A 20,311-nucleotide genomic window follows, 5' to 3' on the forward strand; every position below is an offset into this window, starting at 1 on the left:
TTTAAAAAAAAATCTTTAAAAAAAAACCCAATAAGATAAATAAATATATATGGACCAAAAGAAAGTTTAGGTCTTTGAAAAGTGAAATTTAATGGGTGCCTGGGTGGCTCAGTCAGTTAAGCGTCTGCTTTTGGCTCAGGTCATGATCCCAGGATCCTGGGATTGAACCCCGCATCGGGCTCCCCTGCTCAGTGGGGAGTCGGCTTCTCCCTCTGCCCCTCCCCTCTGCTCATGCTCTCTCTCACTCTCTCTCTCAAAATAAATAAAATCTTTTAAAAATTTTTATAAAGAAGCAAAATGAAATTTAAGGCCAAAAAGGTTTAAAACCAAAGAATGATATACATCATTAATAATCAGGAAAATGAAAACCAAAACCACAATGAGATATAATTTCTCCTGTCAGAATGGCTAGTATCAAAGCCAAAAAACACCAAGTGTTGGCAAGGACCTGGAGAAAAGGGAACCTTTGTTCTCTGTTGGCAGAAATGCAAACTGTGGAAAACAGAATGGAGGATCCCCCAAAAATGAAAAGCAGAACTTCCCTATGACCCAGCAATACCAATCCTGGGTATTTATCCAAAGAATACAAAAACACTAACTTGAAAAGATATCTGCACCCCCGTGTTCATTTCAACACTATTTACAAAGCTGAGACATAGAAACAAGTTAAGTGTCTACTGATAGATGAATGAATAAAGAAAATGTGGAATAGATATACAACAGGGTCATTTGTAACAACATGAATGGACCTCAAGGGCATTATGCTAAGTGAAATAAGTCAGACAGAGAAAGACAAATACCGTATGTTCTCATTTATATGTGGAATCCAAAAATAAATAAATGAATTTGTTAAAAAAAAAAAAAGCAGGTTTATAGAGACAGATAACAAATTGGTGGTTGCCAGAGGGACAAGAGTACATAATTATCACAAACACATACATTACATAAACAATCAGTCTCTAATACATCAAGCAACAGTTGGCTAACTTTGGGGAGAAATAAACAAATCAATAATTGTAGCTTTTACCAAAACCTCAGAAACTGATACATCAAGAGAACAAAAAGGGAACAGAGATATCAGAGATACAAACAATAGAATTAGGAAGTGTGAGCTATTATATCCACACAGGATTCTAAACCCTCCCACACAACATCCCCCCTCCTCAGAAACCAAGCAGGGAACACACACTTTTCTCAAGTACCCCTAGAATATCAATAACATAGACCATGTATCATCATCACACTACAAAGCAAGTTTGGGACCATCACAAAATGCTGGTTGGAAGTTGGCTGGGGCAGGTTGGCTTGGAGAGCAGGTCCTCGGTATTCAGTCATGTTATGTGTACACACCCTCTGTGACCTAGAAATTCCCCTCCCAAGTGTGCCCGGTGCTCAGGGAAAGTAGGTCTTGGTTCCATGGTGGGCCGCCAGGCAGGCTCTTTGTCCCAGCATTCACCATGGCAGGAGAGCCTGAGAAGGCAGAGGCAAAGCGGAGTGGGACGTGCCCTGCAGCCCCCGCAGCAAGTGCGTGCCCAGGACCACAGAGCAGTGTGGACGGATCTTGACAACCTAGTGCTGGGCTAAAAATCAGACTGTGACATTGATGATCAATATCATTTACTTTAAGAATGCATGCCCACCCAACAAAATGTGCAGTTTGCAATTACTCATACAAACGAAAAAGAGAGAAGACCGTGGAGAATAAAAAGGAAAAGACACACATACGTTCATATTCACATGAATATGCCTTTCCTGGGCCGATGAGGATGACGTGCAAGGACAAAGCCCCGCCGGTAACTCAGCTCTGCCAGAAAAAAATTCTTAAGCAGCTGGGGCTTAGTGTGTGCTCTGCTCAGCTGGTCAGAGCCTCTGGCTGGCTGTGTCCCAGTGGCCCCAGACTTGGGGCGGGGTCTGACTGCAAAGCCCCCTAGTGCTCCATTCTGCCCGCGCCAACATTTAAAAGCATTCTGGCCACACCGTAACATTTAAAATATGTATTTTTATGTATTAAATATGATTTGTGTGTATTAAAATAATCCTGTGCTTCACCTCCAGATTAGATGAACATTGCAATCCCCAGAGTAACCACAGTAATGTGCATGTTACGTATTTCTGCTTTTTGAATGTTTTAGAATCTCAGATAAAATGTGGAAAGAAAAGGAAATTGTGTTGTAGAAAATGAAAGCAGCAGAGTTGAGACTATCAGCTGGATTCACGAAGAGTGGGGAGCTTAGAGATAATAAAGTCACACAACCCACGCACCCCCAGTCATCAGACCTAATTGCTGAGTCCGCCAGGTTAGGTGTGGAAAGGTCCCAGCTCTGAAGTCAGACAGATCTGGCATGAACGCAGCCCTTCTCTGCTCCTTACTGGCTGGGGTCACTCCCTCACCTGCAGCTCATCACCCTTCAAATGAGCACAATGCCTGCCTAAGTGCAGTGTTGATGATGCACGAAGAACCCCTGAAATGTAACTGGTCCAACACAGGATCGGTGCGTGGCACTGGCAGGGAGCAAGGGGCTCACACTCTTACCCCCAGATTCCAGGCAGTCCCAGTGGCCAGAAATGCCCGGGACAGCCTGACATCATCTTGTAGGTTTTCTTTAAAATGTGAGTGTTCAGGCCAGATGGACCAGATCAGAACTTCTTCTTGTCATTAAGATGCTAAGGAGAGGAATGGCTGGACACAGGACATAGCTCGGGTGTGACCCAAGTGCGGGTGCACCAAGACATCCCCTCATTTCACCATGTGGACTGTCCTCCGTCCTTCCTCTCCTACCTCACGTGTTTTAGGAAAACTTCCTCAAGATGAACTGCCCGGAGACCCCATTTCCTTAATCCCTTAAGGTCACTACTATGGAGTGTAGGACACAGTTGGCCTCCACTTCGATTATACGGGTCTTTTCACCAGTTAGATTGCAATTCCTATGAGGATAGTGGTTGTAATATACAGACCCACACATTTCTTACACACACACACACACACACATACTTATGTACATGCACACATACAACATACATGCACACACATATTCACACATACAGGCTCTCACCGGAGTACGTACACATATGCACACACACACAGAGATGAACCCCCCTGTGTATCCACACACATGTATGCATTCATACAGAAATCACACATACATATGTATCCACATATAAGCACACCTACACACATACACACAGTTGTTGTGTGTGTTTTCTGAGAACTAGCCAATGATGGGCACCTAGAGGCCCCGGGGAAGTAATTGATTGAGTAAAGGCAACACCTCCTCTCCCCACTCAGTCTCTCTGCGAGCCCATTCACTCGTGCTGGCCGGATCTCGTGATCTGTTTCCGACATATAACCTCCTGCACATGTAATGAGCCCACAGAATCTCAGGCAGGCCTGCTGCCTGGATCTTGCCTCCAAAACTTCCCAACATAGACTTCCTGAATTGTGTTTGGGGAAGGAACTCTTCAGAACAGACCCACCATCCAACACTAAGCATGGCATCATTTGATGGGTTACAACTTCGAGCCTCTACAGATGTCCTTTGCCACCATCCTTTTCTTACAGAGCGTCCATGGATTGGACCCAGATCTTGTAATGGTCTTAGGTCAGGCAGGTGGGTCGTAGACCAGTAGCCCTCCAATGTGGAGAATATATATATATATATATATATATATATATATGGACACACACACACACACACAATCAGAATCACCTGTACCATTCTGTAAACAGTCAAGGTCCAGACTCTGAGGTCATTGATGGATTAGAATCACCTGACTCCCGATCACCTAGGTCAGCAAGGGCCTGGGACCAGGTAGTTTTATTTATTTTTTATTTTTTTCCATTGTGCATTTTTTTAATCTGATATGCTTTTATTTTGTTTATAATTTTTTTAAATTAACATATAATGTATTATTAACCCCAGGGGTACAGGTGTGTGAATCGCCAGGTTTATACACTTCACAGCACTCACCATAGCACATGAAAACAGGTATTAAAGCTCCTGGGGGGATTCCACTGTGCAGCCCGGGTCAAAAGCAACTATGGGATTGTGTGTCCTGGACGCCAAGCTCCAATCTGTCTCCAATCAGGGTGACTTCGAGAGGCTGCCGAGTCCCCACCAACCTCAGTCCCCAATGGGTTTTGCTAGGGGGCAGCTGGGCTGACATGGGCGCAGTGAGAAGCACAGGGCGCTTGGAGGCGGGAGGGGTATGCTTAGGAGGCAGAGAGAATCCTCAGAAGTGATGTTTGCCTCTGTCTCAGGGTTGTCGGGTCCCCGCTCTGCACCCCAAAGGAGACTACATTACAAAAAAATGAAACCACTAAACAGGAAACATCTGGCCCAGGAGGCTGAGCAGACAAGCAAGGTTTCGAATTGGCCCCGGAAACCTGCTGGGCACCGAGCCTGGGGCCTAGAAACGAAGACACGAGAGCAGCGGGGTCGGCGGCTGCACCTCTGCTCACACCGGGCCTCTTAGGCCGGGGTCTTCCTGGCCCGGTGGCAGGGGTCGGAGGGCGCGTGGTGAGAAGCTGCAGCGGTGCTGTGAGAGCAGGTACGGATCCTCTGTGGGGATGGCAAGCGCGAGGGGTGGGGAGGCGGGGGCGGCAGCAGGTGCTGCTGCAGGTGGACAGACGGGCGGGCAGGTGGTAGGGTAGAAAAGGCGCTCCATTGGCCAGATAGGTGTTGGACGGGAGAGCTGAAGACCGAGAAAAGCAGAACACAGAGAAACGTGCGAGAGCAGGTGCGGGAAGGCCAGGCAGTGTCATAACAGGAAGAGGGCCGACAACAGGCGGATTTCAGTGGTGGCATGAGGCTCCTCCCCTCTGTGAACTGCCTAGTGGGGCCAGGAAGGGACAGGGACGGGGTAGTGCTCACTCCTTGCCCCGCACTCGCTTCTTGCGGAGTCAGTGTGAGTCGGGAGGACCCACCAGAACGTTGCAAAGTGTCACATCTAGTGTGGCCTGAGCAGATGTGGCAAGGAGCTTCGTGGGGGTGGGAGGTAAGCTGATCGGGTAGCGGAGCATTCAGAATCCTGGTAGCCAGCCCCGCTCCCTGAGAATCCTGGGGTGGGGGGACAGGCAGGAGTCGCTTTCACAGCCCCCCAAAGGATGCAGCCAAGGATGGATGTCCCCGCAGTGGAACCAGCGGACCAGAGCCCTTGAAGCTAATAAGAAGGAGGGAACTGCAGCAGAAGTTGCTGTAAGGAGGTATTAGGTGGGAAACACCCCCAGGCAACATTATTTTGTCAAAGGAGGGTGTCCCAGTCCCCAGGGTCAGAGCTGGTCTGTTTCCATGCAATTCTTAACCTCTGGAGCTGGGCAAATTTCAGCTGTGCTCCCAGCCCCACAAAAGAGCTGTGAGACCATATTCGGCCCATCCAGTTGCTGAACAGAGATACTGGCAGAGCCCCGCAGAGAACGCAGGACCCACGACTGAGGTGAGGACTTGGGGGGCAGGAAGGGGAGCCTGGGGCCGGGCCCGGAGGACATAGCACCATTCCTGGCCACCAGCTTACCATTCTCCTGTGTCCCCACCTTGGCTCCTTGGCGTCAGCCCCAGGACCTCAACAGGAAGAGACTGAGCCCCTTGTGGAGAGGGGCGGGGGTCCCCAGCTCCTGGCCCCTCCCCCATCCCCCGCAGTGAGAGAGTGACAGGCACAGGCAGTTACACTAGAGTAGATCCCCTAGCATGTCCAGAAAAGCGCCGTGCTCCCACCTCCACTGTCTTCTGTCCTCCAGTTCTACCTCCTTCCCTCTCCTCCACAGGCCATCCCAGCCCTGACAGGCAAGCTATTTGCAAGTTAAGTGCTGTACCGTCTGTCCTGTTTCCAGCCTCGCAGGACCCGTGCGCTTACACAGGCCTCACATTTGGTTTAATGCTCTTCAGTCACCATCTCAAAATTCTTAATAACGTTTGCATGGGACCCTGTGAATTATGTGGCTGGCTCTGCGCCTGGCTGTCACAGGAGACTTGAGATCTTTCTCCAGGGGGGGACAGCATCATAGCTCCCCCTCTGCTCTTCAAACCCCTCTGTCACCTGGGACAGCATGAGAGAGCAACAGGACCTCACCAAGAGAGGGGCACATACACAAGGGAAGAGGCAGAGGCGGAGAGAGGGGGCACCTGCCTGTGCACTGGACTCCACGGTGCAGGGACTGGAACAAGCCAGGAAGACACCCAGGGATGTGAATCTGGCTTGAATCTCTTAGAAGCCTCCACATTCTTTAGGCAAAACCTAGTTTTAAGATAAAATGTGATATTGACTGTACAACTCAGCACTTAATTTTATGTTGTCTGGTGTTGCTAGTTTCACCTGGGTGGCTCTTACTTCCAAAACGAGATGGCAAATTTTGAGACCAGGGACCTCAGCTCATGATTGTGTGAACACAGCCCAGGCGTGGGCTCAAGCGTGGCTGGGCACAGGATTCCCTTGTGGCTTGATTCAGTTGTTTGGGCTCCTAGGACTGTTATCTGAAGGAACGAAGGCGCGGGGAGAGCTTCCAGGGAGAGAGGGAAACCATGTCCAAGTGTCCAGGGTGAGGGCTGGGTGTCTGTCTGACTCTGCGTCAGGCTCTCTCCGCCAAACTTGATGTCCTCATCTACGAAATGGGAGTAAAAGCAGCAGCTGCCTCCTCGGTTTGTCGGGAGGACCAGAGGAGCCCCACGGTGCTGCCTCATGCATTTGAACGTGGCCCCTGATCACCTGAAGCTCTTGTTACCATGCGGGCTCTGTGTCAGTAGGTGCCCGTGGGGTCTCAGCAGCTGCGATGTGCAAGTCCCCCAGGGCTTCCGGTGGTGCTTCTGGTGTCCCTGCGGAACTCTTCTGGAGACACGGTGCCCCATGCGCAGCGTCTGCAAATGCAGATTCTCACGTGCCACCCGGACCTGTGGACTCAGACACTCTGGGTGGGTGGGGACGAGTGATCTATGTGAACAAGCCTTCCAGATGCTTCTGACGCAGGTGGGTCTGAGACCTGCTCAGCTCAGCCCTGTACTTTCTCTTCCATCCCACGAGTAGGGACATTCAGGACCTGTTAGGTGCCTAACACTGTGCTAAGTGATGTGGTTGGAGAACAGATCCTTAGAATTTGGGGGTGGGGGGGGCACCAGCTGCTGTGTATATAATGGAGGGAGGGGAGATGGAGGGGGGAGGGCTTATGGAAAATGCAGATTTCAGATTTCCTACCACAGGAGATTTTTTTCATCCCCAAGAGATTTTGACTTCTAAGTCTAGATTTTTCAAAAGGAGCCCCAGCTTTTTCTGACCCTTATACAGGGTAATCCAGGACCACACTCTGACAAAGAGACACCACAAAAACTCATGGGAAGATAACCAGCTGCCCAGCTGTGTGCTCCAAAGAGTTTTTGGAAGGGGAAGAGCTTGCTGCCAGCTGTCGATCCATGCAGACTAGCTCGGATCCGGATCCGAAGCCACGTCGGCGAGTAGGACCGGCCGGGACAGACTCAGCCCGAAGCCCAGCCCTTTCGGCGACAGCCCAGTAACAACATCTCGCCAGCTCCACACGGTTGAACGTCTCATTCCCATTTCACAGGTCAAAAGCCCAGGGATCTAGTAAGCTGAGCGGCATCTTCGCAGATACCCTGCGGGTGGAGCTAACAGCCGGAACGCACACCCAAACCCCCCCGGGCGGCCCTCGGAGCCTCCTGAGCAGGGGCGGGGCTCGAGGGCCGTGGTCGTTCGCTCATTCGCTGATGTTGCTTTGCTTGGGCGGGCCAGGCGGAGCAGGAACCAATGAGAGCGACCCGCCCGGCGGGGGGGTCTCAGGCCGAGGAAATTGAACAAAGGAGGCTCCGGGCTTTGACCACCGTGAAGCGGTGGGAGACCCGCCGGGGGCGCGGGCAATCGTGACAATGGAAGGAAGCCACAGTGGTGTAAACAGAGCTTCGGACGGACGTGCAGGCCAGAGGTCTCGGTCCCTGTCCCTTTTCTTTCTAACTGTGACCCTGAGCCAGGTATTTCCTGTCCTTGAGCCTGTGTTCTCCCCAGTAAAACAGAGATGATAATCCCTGGCTTGCCTGCCTCAGGGGTTGCTGTGAAGGTCACCCAGGTTTACGTGTTCTGGAAACTGTAAGGTGGGGTACCCTTGATACCTTCAATGTACTGGGCGTGTTAATAGGCTGAGTCCAAGGAGAACAGTTTCCCTGTATTTACTCCAGAAATATATTTGCAAAAACTGTATGTCCTTAGCACCATTTCCGCTCAGGCAGCTAACAACTCTTCTTTTAGTGTGAAGACTCAACTTAAAAATGAAGATTTCTTCTCATACACAATTTTTGCAATTCCCCCACCCCGCCTACCCCGGTCTCTATGGAGGAAGGAATCTATAGACATTTTTCTATGAACACCTGTACAGAGAGAACATTCCCAAACTCTACAGTTCACCCACTTGAAGGAAACAGTGCCAGACAATTGGCAAACATCACCACCATCAATTTGAGAACATTGGCGTTGTACCCTAAAGAAACGTTGCACCCATTAGCAATCACTCTGCATTTCCCCCAACCCCTCCAGCCCTAGGTAAACATTCACCTACGTCTAATATTAATATTAAACAGTAGGATTTTTTGGAAGTGTGGTGATGAACCACATGCATCAGAATCACCTGGATGGGGGTTAAAAATGCAGATTACCGGGGCCCCTTCCGACCTCTGGGTAAGAAACTCTGCCTCTGAAGTCCAGAAGCTGCACTCCCAGCCCTGGGGTGAATCTTGGGCACACCAAAGCCTCCTGAGAATCGCGGCTTGTCCTTGGATTGAAGGACAGAGCCAAGCTGTGTGTGGGGAGATAGGGGCAGAGGCTGACAGGTACTTGGGACCGAGATGGCTCTTCCTGTCCCTTTTTCCTTTCTCGTTCCTATCTTCACTGCCCATCTCCGTGCCCTTCAACATGTAGACATCTCCGGAATGGGATCACAGAACTTAAGCTCGCCCTGCTCCCTGGCCTGTGATACCTTCATGTTGTCACCAGAGGGCGCCAGAACATCTCCAAAGCCAAGCCGATCTCCCCTTCCTTGGCAGGCTCTCCACTGAGGGCAGTTTCCCAATCTCAGGCCTGTCTCCCCCCACCCTCACCCAGCCAGGGCCCCTCACAGATTCTCAGAAAGATGTTCAGGGATCAGGGTTGCTAAAAAGCAAAAAGCACTTATTACGTGTGAGCCCTGGGAAGTTTGTCTAATGCCCCTGAGCCCAAGCTTCTCACCCCAACAAGGAAAAATATGAACTTTTATTGTCCTGCTTTTAATAATTAAAGGGGATCATAGCGGTAATGCTCCTGTTATTCTACCAGAGACGGTGATTTGCACTGCTAGGAAACCAGAGAGCTTGAATGGCAATATATGTATTTAAGTTTCATGTGCATCAGAAGAATTAACTTCATAGAGCCGCACAAGGAACAGGTGTGGCCTGTCCTCTCCCGGCCCATGTGAGCGCCCGGACTTGATGTTCGGGTCCACACACCCCCCTTCAGAGGCCCTGGTGAGCTAGGACTCCTCCGAAGGATGGATGCAGGAGCTTTACCTCAGAATTAGGTACACTGTGATTGTGTTTTACAAAAACTGTTACTTGTAAAACCAAGGTTAAGTTGTTGTAGATGTGTAAGTGACCACAAAAAGGAACTCTATAAAATGTGGGTGAACGTATGTATTTTATTATTATTTGTAGTTAATCTCATTATGAACAAATCTAAGTTCAGCTTTGACGGCACTGGTGGGCAGTGAGGATGGGGACGAGAAAGGAAGGGGCAGGAACAGCCCTCTTGGTCCGAGGCACCTGTCAGCCTCTGTCCCCATCTCTCCAGACAGTCAAGACAAAGGGCTTCACGGGCCGTGGAGGGAAACTTTACTTTTTTTTTTTTTTATAAAATTCTTTTTTTTTTTCCAAGACTTCCATTCATTCATTTGACAGACAGAGATCACAAGTAAGCAGAGAGAGAGAGGAGGAAGCAGGCTCCCTGCTGAGCAGAGAGCCTGATGCAGGGCTCGATCTCAGGACTCTGGGATCATGACCTGAGCTGAAGGCAGAGGCTTCAACCCACTGAGCCACCCAGGCGCCCCGGAAACTTTACTTCTGTAGCTGCACATACACACTCCCTAAATTCTCTCACATTAGGAAGCCTTCTGAGCTTCAGACACAACGTGACTTATTTTGCTCTGTCTCTGGTCATCCTACTGTTATCATCTTTTCCTTCCCTGTTCCACCAGAAACACTCCCGTTCGGTCTTCGACACCCAGTCCGAACGCCAGTAGCATCTGTTGTGGAGTTCTTTGATTCTTAAGGCAAAGCTAAGTATCCTTCCTCAACAGTTCGATAGTGCTCTGTGCACACCTCAACTCCAACATTTTCGATTCATCTTATACCAGGCTGATGGAGTCTCCTTGCCCCCCGCAGAGGTGGCCTTAAAATTGACCCCTCCAAGGATCTTGGGCTCTGATCCAATGCCCTCCTGCCAAACCAGCAGTCACTCCACTCCAGGCTGCAATGCCTACTGTGAGCTTGAGTGGCAAAGCTCTGGCAGCCTATAATAAATCCATTTTTTAACATATATCCAGAAAAGTGAAAAATCACAAGTGAATACATCATGAATGAATGTCCAATAAACGAACCTATTGGTGTGATCAAGAAACAGAATATTAGCAACATCCAGAAGACCCTCAATGACTGTATCTAAAAATGTATTTCTAACTACTTAAATTTATCATTTTAAAAGTGAGCTATCCAGTTCCAAACATGTGAGTAGTTGCTAGCTTTTCAAAGACATCTGTAGAAGGTACAGAAGATAAATGCCCCTCAGGAAGCCACTCCAAGGATCTGGAAACATTGTGTTCCTTTCCAGAGCAAGCATGGGGTGCTCAGCTAACCTGAACCCCACAGTAGGCACTCCTGAGCCTTGGAGATGAGCCAGGATCCCGGGAGGCTGGTTCACCATCCATTGGAGTGAAACCCACTAGTGACGTTTGAAGAACAAGGTCACGCCAACGATAAAGACATTCCAGGTATAGGTTCATGGGAGTGGGAAGTGGCTCTCTGCCAACTCTATACTGGTCTCTGCTAGGGACTTCCCATATACTACCCCAGTAATACCATTAAGAGGCCTAGGCCTGTCCCCATCTGAAAGAAGAGGGAGCTGAAGAGAACAGGACTTGTAACACATCTTCAACTTATCATGCCTCGAAGCCCCAGAACCGCAAATTCAATCCGTCTGAAAAGTACTGGCTCTGTGATTGACCTGTCGCTTCGGCCCCCAACATCACAGAGGTGTTTGGGACAGCTCCCCGACCTGTTGACCTGACATGCTTACAGGAAAAGCACAGGCCCAGCCACCCACGAGAGGCAGTGGGATAACATGTCTGTGTGGCTGTGCTGTATGTGCACAGATTCCAGAACATTCCTCTGATGTCGAGAGGTCCCTGTATTCTAGGAAGGAGTACTGGATGGCGGGTTGCCCACCACCCCCTCAGGCTGACCCTCAAGGCTCTTCTGTGGGGCCTCTCCACCTGCCCGGTGGCTGGATGCCCTCGCTCATGGCAGCGACAGTGTCAAAGGCATCACGTGCCCTCTAGGGGGGACAGCCTGACTGGTGCCTGGCTCTGCCCCTCACCAGCCCTGAGCAGCTCACCTCACCATCCCTCTGTTTCTTTAGCTTTTAGTCTTCCGATGAAGGGCTCTGCTCCCTCCTCCTCCTCCTGCTGTCACTGCCCCTGCTGTCTCAGAAGAAAACCCAGGCGCTCACCTTCCCCATCACTCCTGGGCTAATAGTCCCCACATTCTACCTCTCCAGCCCTAAACTCCTGCCCAGACCAGAGTATTGCGTGTCCTATGGCCTGCTGGGTGTTTCCACCTGCCCGTCTAGACACCTCAAACTCCATGTCACACAATGGCCTTAACTGCCTTTCCTCTACCTCATTCTGTCACTTCAAAGCTGTTATTAGAGAGGAACAGTCTTTTTTTTTTTTTTAAGATTTTATTTATTTATTCGACAGACAGAGATCACAAGTAGGCAGAGAGGCAGGCAGAGAGAGAGGGGAGAAAGCAGGCTCCCTGCTGAGCAGAGAGCCCGATGTGCGGCTTGATCCCAGGACCCTGGGATCATGACCTGAGCTGAAGGCAGAGGCTTTAACCCACTGAGCCACCCAGGTGCCCCTAGAGAGGAATAGTCTTACATCAAAGTGCATGCATCAGACATACATACACAGCTCGATGAATGTTCACCAACACAGCCCAGTAACCCAGTAACCAGCGCCCAGATCAAGACCCAGATCACTCTCAGCACCCCAGAAGTCTTCCTCGGGCCCCCTTCCAGCCGGGGTTGACCTGCACACTGCTCTCAAGTTAGCCTAGTCTTTGACCCTCGTGAATGTGGGATGAATGATACGACGTGCGCTCCTCTGGACGCGGCTTCTTTGGCTCAACGTTGCGAGATGCTTCGTGCCACTGCCTGGAGCTGTAGGGCACCCATTCTTGTGCTGTGCAGACAAGTCATTATTTGTCCACTGTACTGCTGGTGAGCAACTGGGTTGCTCCCCCTTTGGAGCTGTTATGAGTCTTGCCAAGTTGAACTTAGTGGCGTGTGTCTTGTGGTGTGAAGGACGCATGTATTTCGTCTGTGCATCTTTCCGGGAAGAATTGCTGGGCTCTAGGGTGTGAAGCTACTCGCTCTGGGAGAGTGCCAGGCAGTTCTCTAAAGTGGCTCTAGGTCCCTCTTTCCCAGTAGTGGACGGGAGTTCCGGTGGCTCCACTCCCTCACCAACACTTAACGCCATTTTTTATTCACTCACCCTTCTCCGTGCCTATCCTCACCCCTTTCTCCTCTCAAACTTTCTCGTATGTTCAGCCCTCTCCGTTTGGCCCTGCCTGCTACAGGCACTGTGGTCTGCTGCCGGCCTCCCTAGCGCCGGCCTTCAGGCTCCGTGAACCACTCCCAGCAAATCTCCCCAAATGCTGCTTTAATCATCACACTGTTCCATCCGCAGAACCTTCTGTCGCTCCTGCCCTCCTCTTACTTGAAAGCTACATCTGTTCATCCGTCTGGCTTGTGACACCACCTGCAAACACGGTCAATGATCAGGCAGACCCCCATCTTTCCCTCAGGCCTCAATGTTGCCTTCATAAAGGCCCCCGCCGAGGGGTGACTTCCACTTCAGTCCCTCTCCCTGTAAGTCTGGGACATCAGTTGGTCTGGCAGGAAAACAGTCTTCTTTGTTAGCGGTATTGTAAGAAACCCCCAAGCAAAAGGGGGTTTGTGCTGGCAAAGCCTTAGAGAACCTGTTCCAACACCCCATTTCCAGAGAAGCTCCAAGTTACAAAGAATTTTTTTTTTTTTAATCCTAATAACCTGGCAGGCGTTTCTGAGACCTTCTTAAAGGGACAACTATCACTTCTCATTTGCTGGTAGCTTTCATTTGATCTGAAAGCAGGCAGAGCTTGGGATATGAGCTGGATGGGGAGAAGAGGGGCAACAGATAGAAATTCCAAATCAGGGGGTGCCTGGGTGGCTAAGTAGGTTAAGGCCTCTGCTCTTGGCTCAGGTCGTGGTCCCAGGGTCCTGGGATCGAGCCCCACATCTGGCTCTCTGCTCAGCAGGGAGCCAGCTTCCTCCTCCTCTCTCTCTCTCTCTGGTCTACTGGGAAAGAGGGACCTAGAGCCACTTTAGAGAACTGCCTGCCTCTCTGCCTATTTGTGATCTCTATCAAATAAATAAATAAAATCTTAAAAAAAAAAAAAAAAGAAATCCCAAGTCAGCTCTGCTTTTAAAACCACTTCTCAGCAAGAGAAACAACCTCACGGGGGACAGTTCTCAAGCAGACACACATTTAAGGAGGCTTCCGATGGATAGAAGCTTTTGAAACCTCCTATCATTACAGAGAATCGTAGATAAATGCAGAGGAAACAGGAAGCAGGCAGATTTTTCTCCTACATTTTAAAACTCCTCCCACATTTTAAAAAGGCAAATCCAACTGTGTGTTTTTGTTTGTTTACAGTTTCTTGTAGTTATACTTGTATTCTTTGCACAAGGGATTCCTAATATACACTAGTTCGAATTGTCCATATTAGAGCTTAGAGCATAATTTTGCTATTTTAAATGGCCAGAGAGGTTCATAAGCCCATCTTTTCTTTGATAATGTAGTATTTTTCTCACGTGTACTTCCTCTGATGCAGAGTCCGTGGACATCCTTTGGATATACTAACTCAATGGCTGGTTAGTACAGCCCAGCACAGGGATGCAAAGGTCAGAGGGCACGGCTAGCCCCGATGCCTTGTGTGAGCATGAGGGAGTTCTGCCTTCCTTGTGCATCCAAGTGGGAGCTGACCTCACGGGCTGTGACCCACAGCACACCCCATGGCACTGTGAGGCTTCTCACGGCCCACAAATGTGCCACGTTCCTCATGGAGGACGCTCAGCTTTCTTCCTGAAAGGCTGCTCTGTCTTTTCTTTTCTTTTAAAGATTTTATTTATCTATTTGACAGACAGAGATCACAAGTAGACAAAGAGGAAGAGGCAGGCAGATAGAGGAAGGGAAGCAGGCTATGCGGGGCTCGATCCGAGGACCCTAGGACCATGACCTGAGCTGAAAGCAGAGGCCTTAACCCACTGAGCGACTCAGGCACCCCTGCTCTGTCTTTTCTTACCTTCACAAAAGTGCTACTCTGAAGTCAGGGGCCTTACAAGGTCTTCTGTATCTTCAGTGACGTTCCCTCTGCCTGCTCCTGATACCGCCGGTAGTATCCAGACTCTTCTAGCCCCAAACTGTGTCTGCTTACAACTTAGCAGCTCACTGCACACCATCTTGGGTGATGTAAGAGAGCCCTGAAATCTGCCGGTTCTTGGTTAAACCTGACAGGCGTCCTGTCCCTCCCCGGACGACCGCATGATGGGTTCCTTGTGGGCCAGTGATTTTACACATCCTTTCTGTGCTGAGGAAAGAGCGCCTTTCTGCCCGTAGCAGGACCTGTGATCACATACAGACTAGACTCTGACACTAATGTTCCCATGTGTCTTACGGCTGCACCAGATCCGAGAACCCTCTTGATTTTGTGCCACCCACTAGGGTCCGGAGCACTTACACTCCTCCACACTGAGGCGGGGAGCTGGGGGTGAGTGAATGGCCGGCAGCTGACCGTCCCAGAGCATGGCTGAGAGCCCGGGAGCTGATGCCGAGTCTCCGGTCAGCAGGAAGGGGTCATGAGTTTACAGCCTAAGGTCTGGGGTGTAGAGAGGGGAGGAGTCGGCCCTACCCCCACCCCCCAGCCCCAGTGTTTGAAAAGCCCAGGCCTCCCAGGTTTGGGCTGAGCTGGGTTGAGAGCTAGGGTGGGCATGTCCAGCATCCACTGAGCTGTGTGCTTTTTTTTTTTTTAAAGATTTATTTATTTATTTGACAGACAGAAACCACAAGGAGGCAGAGAGGCAGGCAGAGAGAGAGGGGGAAGCAGGTTCCCTGCTGAGCAGAGAGCCCGATGTGGGGCTTGATCCCAGGACCCTGGGATCATGACCTGAGCCGAAGGCAAAGGCTTTAACCCACTGAGCCATGCAGGTATGCTTCTTCCTGCTCACCCACCCTCAGGAAGACCCCGAACCCCCAGGGACTGGCCAGCCTGCACGCCCGGAGCAGGGCCTCAGCCCTCCCCAGGTTTAGGACCATTTTAGAGGCAAGCCAGAGCTCCTGACCCCAAGGCTGGCCTGTAAGCTCGAGTGCTGGCTGTTTGGAGACTGTGATTGATTGACCTGGGACAGGAGCAGACGAACAAGGGCCGACCCTGTGTGTCCAGATGCAGCCCTGCCCCACCCCCGGACCGTGGGTCCCAGTCACAGTGCTGCGCCCTGCTCTGAGGGCTGTATTTGGTGGGAATCCACCCCCCAGCCCCCTCACACCAAAGACTCACACACGTACCGTGCGAGAACTCACCTGAAGCCTCCCAGTCCCCATAGTGACGGAGCCTTTCCCCATTTATCTAACCAAGTGCTCCGTGAAGAGCTACTGAGGATCCCCGTGAGCCAGACACTGAACCTGGACCTGGGGCTACAGCAGCAAACAAGCTCTGCGCAGGCCGTGCCCCCTGCTCCGCAGCTCACAGTCCCGGAGGCAGACTCAGTGAAACCAGTGCTCACTCCCTATGTAATGACAAACAGTGCTCAAGGCGTGAGCGAACAGAGAAGCACACTCAGGGACGTGGGCCAACGCTTGCAGCCAGGGCCTACAGACTTGCCTTCTGGCAAAAACGGGCTTCACGGGGCGGGGGTTGGGGGACGGTTTAGCCGCCCAGCCCCAGGGTAGGAGGGACAGCAGAAGGGAAGGCAGATGTAGCTTGTGACGTGCAGTCAGCCGTCCACTGTATTCTACAAAGCACGGTCCAACACAGGTGCTTTTGCCTTTTAGCCAAAGGACCTATATGGCAAGGTGGGGTGAGGGGTTTACTGCAGGGGCCTCACGGATAAAAAGGCCAAGGAACCCCAGAGGGAGAACCAAGTGCAGGGAACCCCCAAGGAAGAGGCTCAGGGAAGATCCCAAGCCCCAGGGAGTAAGTAGGGTGTACACCTGCATCATGGGGGCGTTTGTCCTGTGGGCAGGCAGAATGCAGAGGCTTCTGGTGGGACCCCAGGTGCCACTGTGGGGTTCCAGCCCCTGTGCGTGCAAACACCTCCTTCTCGTGACCAGGGATCCTCTGTCGTGGTGACTGAGGGCTGGAGGGCACTCGGCAAGCCTATGTGATGTCATCAGCTCCAGGCACAGGGTGGGACCGGCGGCGGGAGTCTAATGGGATGATGAGGCTTCCTTCCTCCGGCTGGTCCAGCATGTGACAGCACGCCCCAGGCCGCCAGCTGGAATGCCCCAATGACTCACTTGGGCTCTCCATGGAGTCTCCAACCAACACATTGGAATTTGTAGACTGTTGCTGCTCCGGGGCTTGGAATCCATCCCTTCTTACCCAGCACAGGGATGCTAGGGAGGGTGCTGCCAAAACTTTACTATGCAGGCAAGTTTCCCAGGGGTCGGGTTAAAACGCAGATTTGGATTCCCGAAGTCCGAGCGGGCTTCATTTCCAAAAAGCTCCCACGGATGTCAAGGTCACTGGTTTGCGGACACCTTAAAGACCTAAGAACCCACACAAGAGTGAATGGAATGAAACCCTCCCCTATCCTTCCTAAGTGTGCAGGGTCAGCTTTGCAACCCATTCCCCACTGGGCAAGCGTCAGCTGAGCTGTAGAACCGAGGTGAAGATTGGCAGAAAGAAGGAAGCTGGATGTAGGGACTAATGACAAAGATCACCTTTGTCTGAAAGCCTATCACGGGCTGTGATGTCTGATCTTTGGATTTGGCAAGGGAGGTGTTATTAATCTCCATTCACTTCCTAATGGACCTAGGGTTTGGGAAGGCATCTTCTCCAGGCAGAGATCGCTGCTGGACTTTGAATCCTTGTCAAAATCCAGCTGATCTCACTAGGACACACATCCTTGTTTTGGAGGGTAAGGAAGTAGAATTAGATTTAGCCCAGTGGTTTTCAACCTCGCCGGCATGTTAGAATCAGCAAGAGGAAAGGCGGCCGGTTAGCTCAGTTGGTTAGAGCGTGGTGCTGATAGAATCAGCAAGAGGAGTTTTATTTTCTTTTAAAGATTTTATTTATTTATTTGAGAGAGAGAGAGAGAGCATGTGAAGGGGGAGGGTCAGAGGGAAAGGAGACTCCCTGCCGAGCAGGGAGCCCAAAGCGGGACTCGATCCCAGGACTCCAGGATCATGACCTGAGCTGAAGGCAGTTGCTTAACTAACTGAGTGCCCAGCAAGAGGAGTTTTAAAGCTCTCACACCCCAAGCCAATTACCTCAGACTCTCCACTATCAGTATTTTGTAAACCGCCCTCCCCCCCAACCCCCGCCCAGTAATTCCAACATGCAGTCAAGACTGGGAGTCCCAGAGTCAGGCCAGCTCCCCTCCTAATGGACTGGGGCGATTGAGTAGCTGATGGATGCAGTCTAATGTGTCTAATCTCATCACAATGAGTACCTCGCAGTTCCTGCTCCAGGACTCCATCCAAGAAACCAGCTAAACAAAAATCTGTGTAGTCAGGTGAAGCAGGATAGGACAGGGCATGGGATGGAGGTGTTTGCCAGAGAAAATATGTAAGAAAAGAGCAGAAAATGTCAGGCACTGCTAGAGGCACCACACATTTAGGAGCTGAGGGGAAGATTTAGAAAGAAAAAAACGTATGACACTGAAGTCCTTAAAATGAGAACATCTTGTTCAACTCTGAGTCAGCCCAGCATATGTTAGATGATGGATAGAGGAGTGAATGGACGGATCAAGGAAGATGGGGTGGGTCCCCTGGACAAGGAAATCTGGAAGGCAAGTTGAACAGAAAAATAAGACTCACGCTGGGGTTGAGGGTAGAGACAATGATAGGAGAAAGGAGTATAAAACTACCAGCTCTGAACAGAGTGGTCCATGAGGAAACCATGTTTGGGGACTTTGTTTTTAGAATTGGGGTTATTTTTTTTTAAGATTTTGTTTATTGATTGATTTGAGAGAAAGAGAAAAGAAAAACACAGAGGGAAAGCGAGAAGCAGGCTCCCAGCTAAGCAGAGAGCCCAATATGGGGCTCGATCCCAGGACTCTGAGATCGTGACCTGAGCCAAAGGCAGATGCTTAACCCACTGAGCCACCCAGGTGCCCTGGGGTTATTTTTTATAACAGGACAGAACACCCCAAATGGAAAAATAGATGGAACAATCTGTTTGAAGCAAAGAAAAAGCTTGAACTGCTTCTAAACCCACGGTGCATCCTGTCTTGCCACAATCAAGATGAAAGACTCGGGCTGCCCACCAGCCCTGCCAAAAGAAACCGCAGAGTCTCAACCAAGCAAAGCTCTGGGTCCTCGGCCGTAAACCCCAGATCCTGCAAAAACATGATGTGGGACAGTGCTAGTCCCCAGGGGGATGTTGTTCCACTCAACATGGGTCAGGGTGTTATCTGAAATTTCTTACTGGATTTTTTTCTCTCACTCAACAGTGTTGAATTCATTCATCATCGGTATCTTGTGTGGGTTTAACGATGAACCCGCAGACCCTCATCTTCGAAGATAACATTGCCTGAGCCATGTCTTAGGTGTTCCGCTGCAAGCAGGAAGGACTTTTCTACAACCATCTACGCTCTCCCGGTCCACTTTGTGACCTTGGCTCACCCTGGGTACAGCTGGCCAGGGCCCAGTCGGTCATGGATTTGGGAGCTAGACAGCGAACCAACCTATTCAGGAATCAGCTCAATGACTTCACTCATATCCACACATCCCAGCCAGCAAAAGCCGCATGATACAATCAAATACTAGTCCTCTAATCAAAGATGCCCCTTGACCCAGGTATTGGGAGAAAATAAACAATCTGACTGAGAGGGGTAAGGACTATAGGTAGACAAAGTGGATAAGGCAACGGAAATCTAACCTTCCCTGTCTATTCTCTACCTCTTCCCATGTTTTAATCCTGAAGAAACAAAACATCAGCAGGACCATTGTTAGCCAGTATGGCCCCTTTCCTCAAGATATTTTAGTGCCATCTGCAAGAGTTTTGTTGCCATAAACACATAAATGTCTAGGATGCTAAGGTATCACTTTAGGCATAGTGCATTTGTGCAGTGCACAACCTGCACATCCTTAAGCACTGGCTGTGGAGACCAGAGACCTACATGATGGACCTTCACCTGGCCTGAGTTTAACTTAAAAAAATGGAAAGAAGGGGGGCACCTGGGTGGCACAGTCTGTTAAGCAACTGACTCGGTTTCGGCACAGGTCATGATCTCAGGTTCATGAGACTGAGTACCCTCCCCACAACACACACACACTCAGGCTCTGCCCTGAGTGCCAAATCTGCTTCAGATTCTTTCTTCATCTCCCTCTGCTCTTCGCTCTGCTTGTGCATGCACTCTTGCTCTAAAATAAAGAAACAAATATTTAAAAAAAATAATTTATTATGTAATGTTAGTCACCATACAGTACATCATTAGTTTTTGATATAGTGTTCCATGATTCATTGTTTGCCTGTAACACCCAGTGCCCCATGCAATACATGCCCTCCTTAATACACATCACAGACCTCACCGGTCTCCCCACCTCTCTCCCCTCTGAAACCCTCAGTTTGTTTCCCAGAGTCCATAGTCACTCGTGGTTCATCTCCCACTCTGATTCCCTCTTTCATTTTTCCCTTCCTTCTCCTAATGTCCTCCAGGCTATTCCTTACATTCTACAAATAAGGGAAATCATATGATCATTGACTCTCTCTGCTTGACTTATTTCACCAGCATAATCTCCTTCGTCCCA

General features: G+C 50.2%; 1 protein-coding gene across 2 annotated transcripts in view; it reads left to right on the forward strand.

Annotated features, from left to right (window-relative positions):
• The first annotated feature begins 4,393 nt into the window (after positions 1-4,393).
• SLC14A1 (solute carrier family 14 member 1 (Kidd blood group)) overlaps positions 4,394-20,311 on the forward strand; it is a 48,158-nt gene continuing 32,240 nt past the window's right edge. The window contains exon 1 of one of the 2 annotated variants that reach the window (XM_045065582.1): positions 4,394-4,548. The gene's annotated coding sequence lies outside the window, so the exon portion shown is untranslated. The remainder of the gene's footprint in view (positions 4,549-20,311) is intronic. The other variant, XM_013055930.2, reaches the window with a different exon arrangement.

The sequence above is a fragment of the Mustela putorius genome, unplaced genomic scaffold (genome assembly GCF_011764305.1).
Source record: "Mustela putorius furo isolate JIRA1106 unplaced genomic scaffold, ASM1176430v1.1 tig00003858_pilon_pilon_pilon, whole genome shotgun sequence".
Taxonomy (NCBI): domain Eukaryota; kingdom Metazoa; phylum Chordata; class Mammalia; order Carnivora; family Mustelidae; genus Mustela; species Mustela putorius.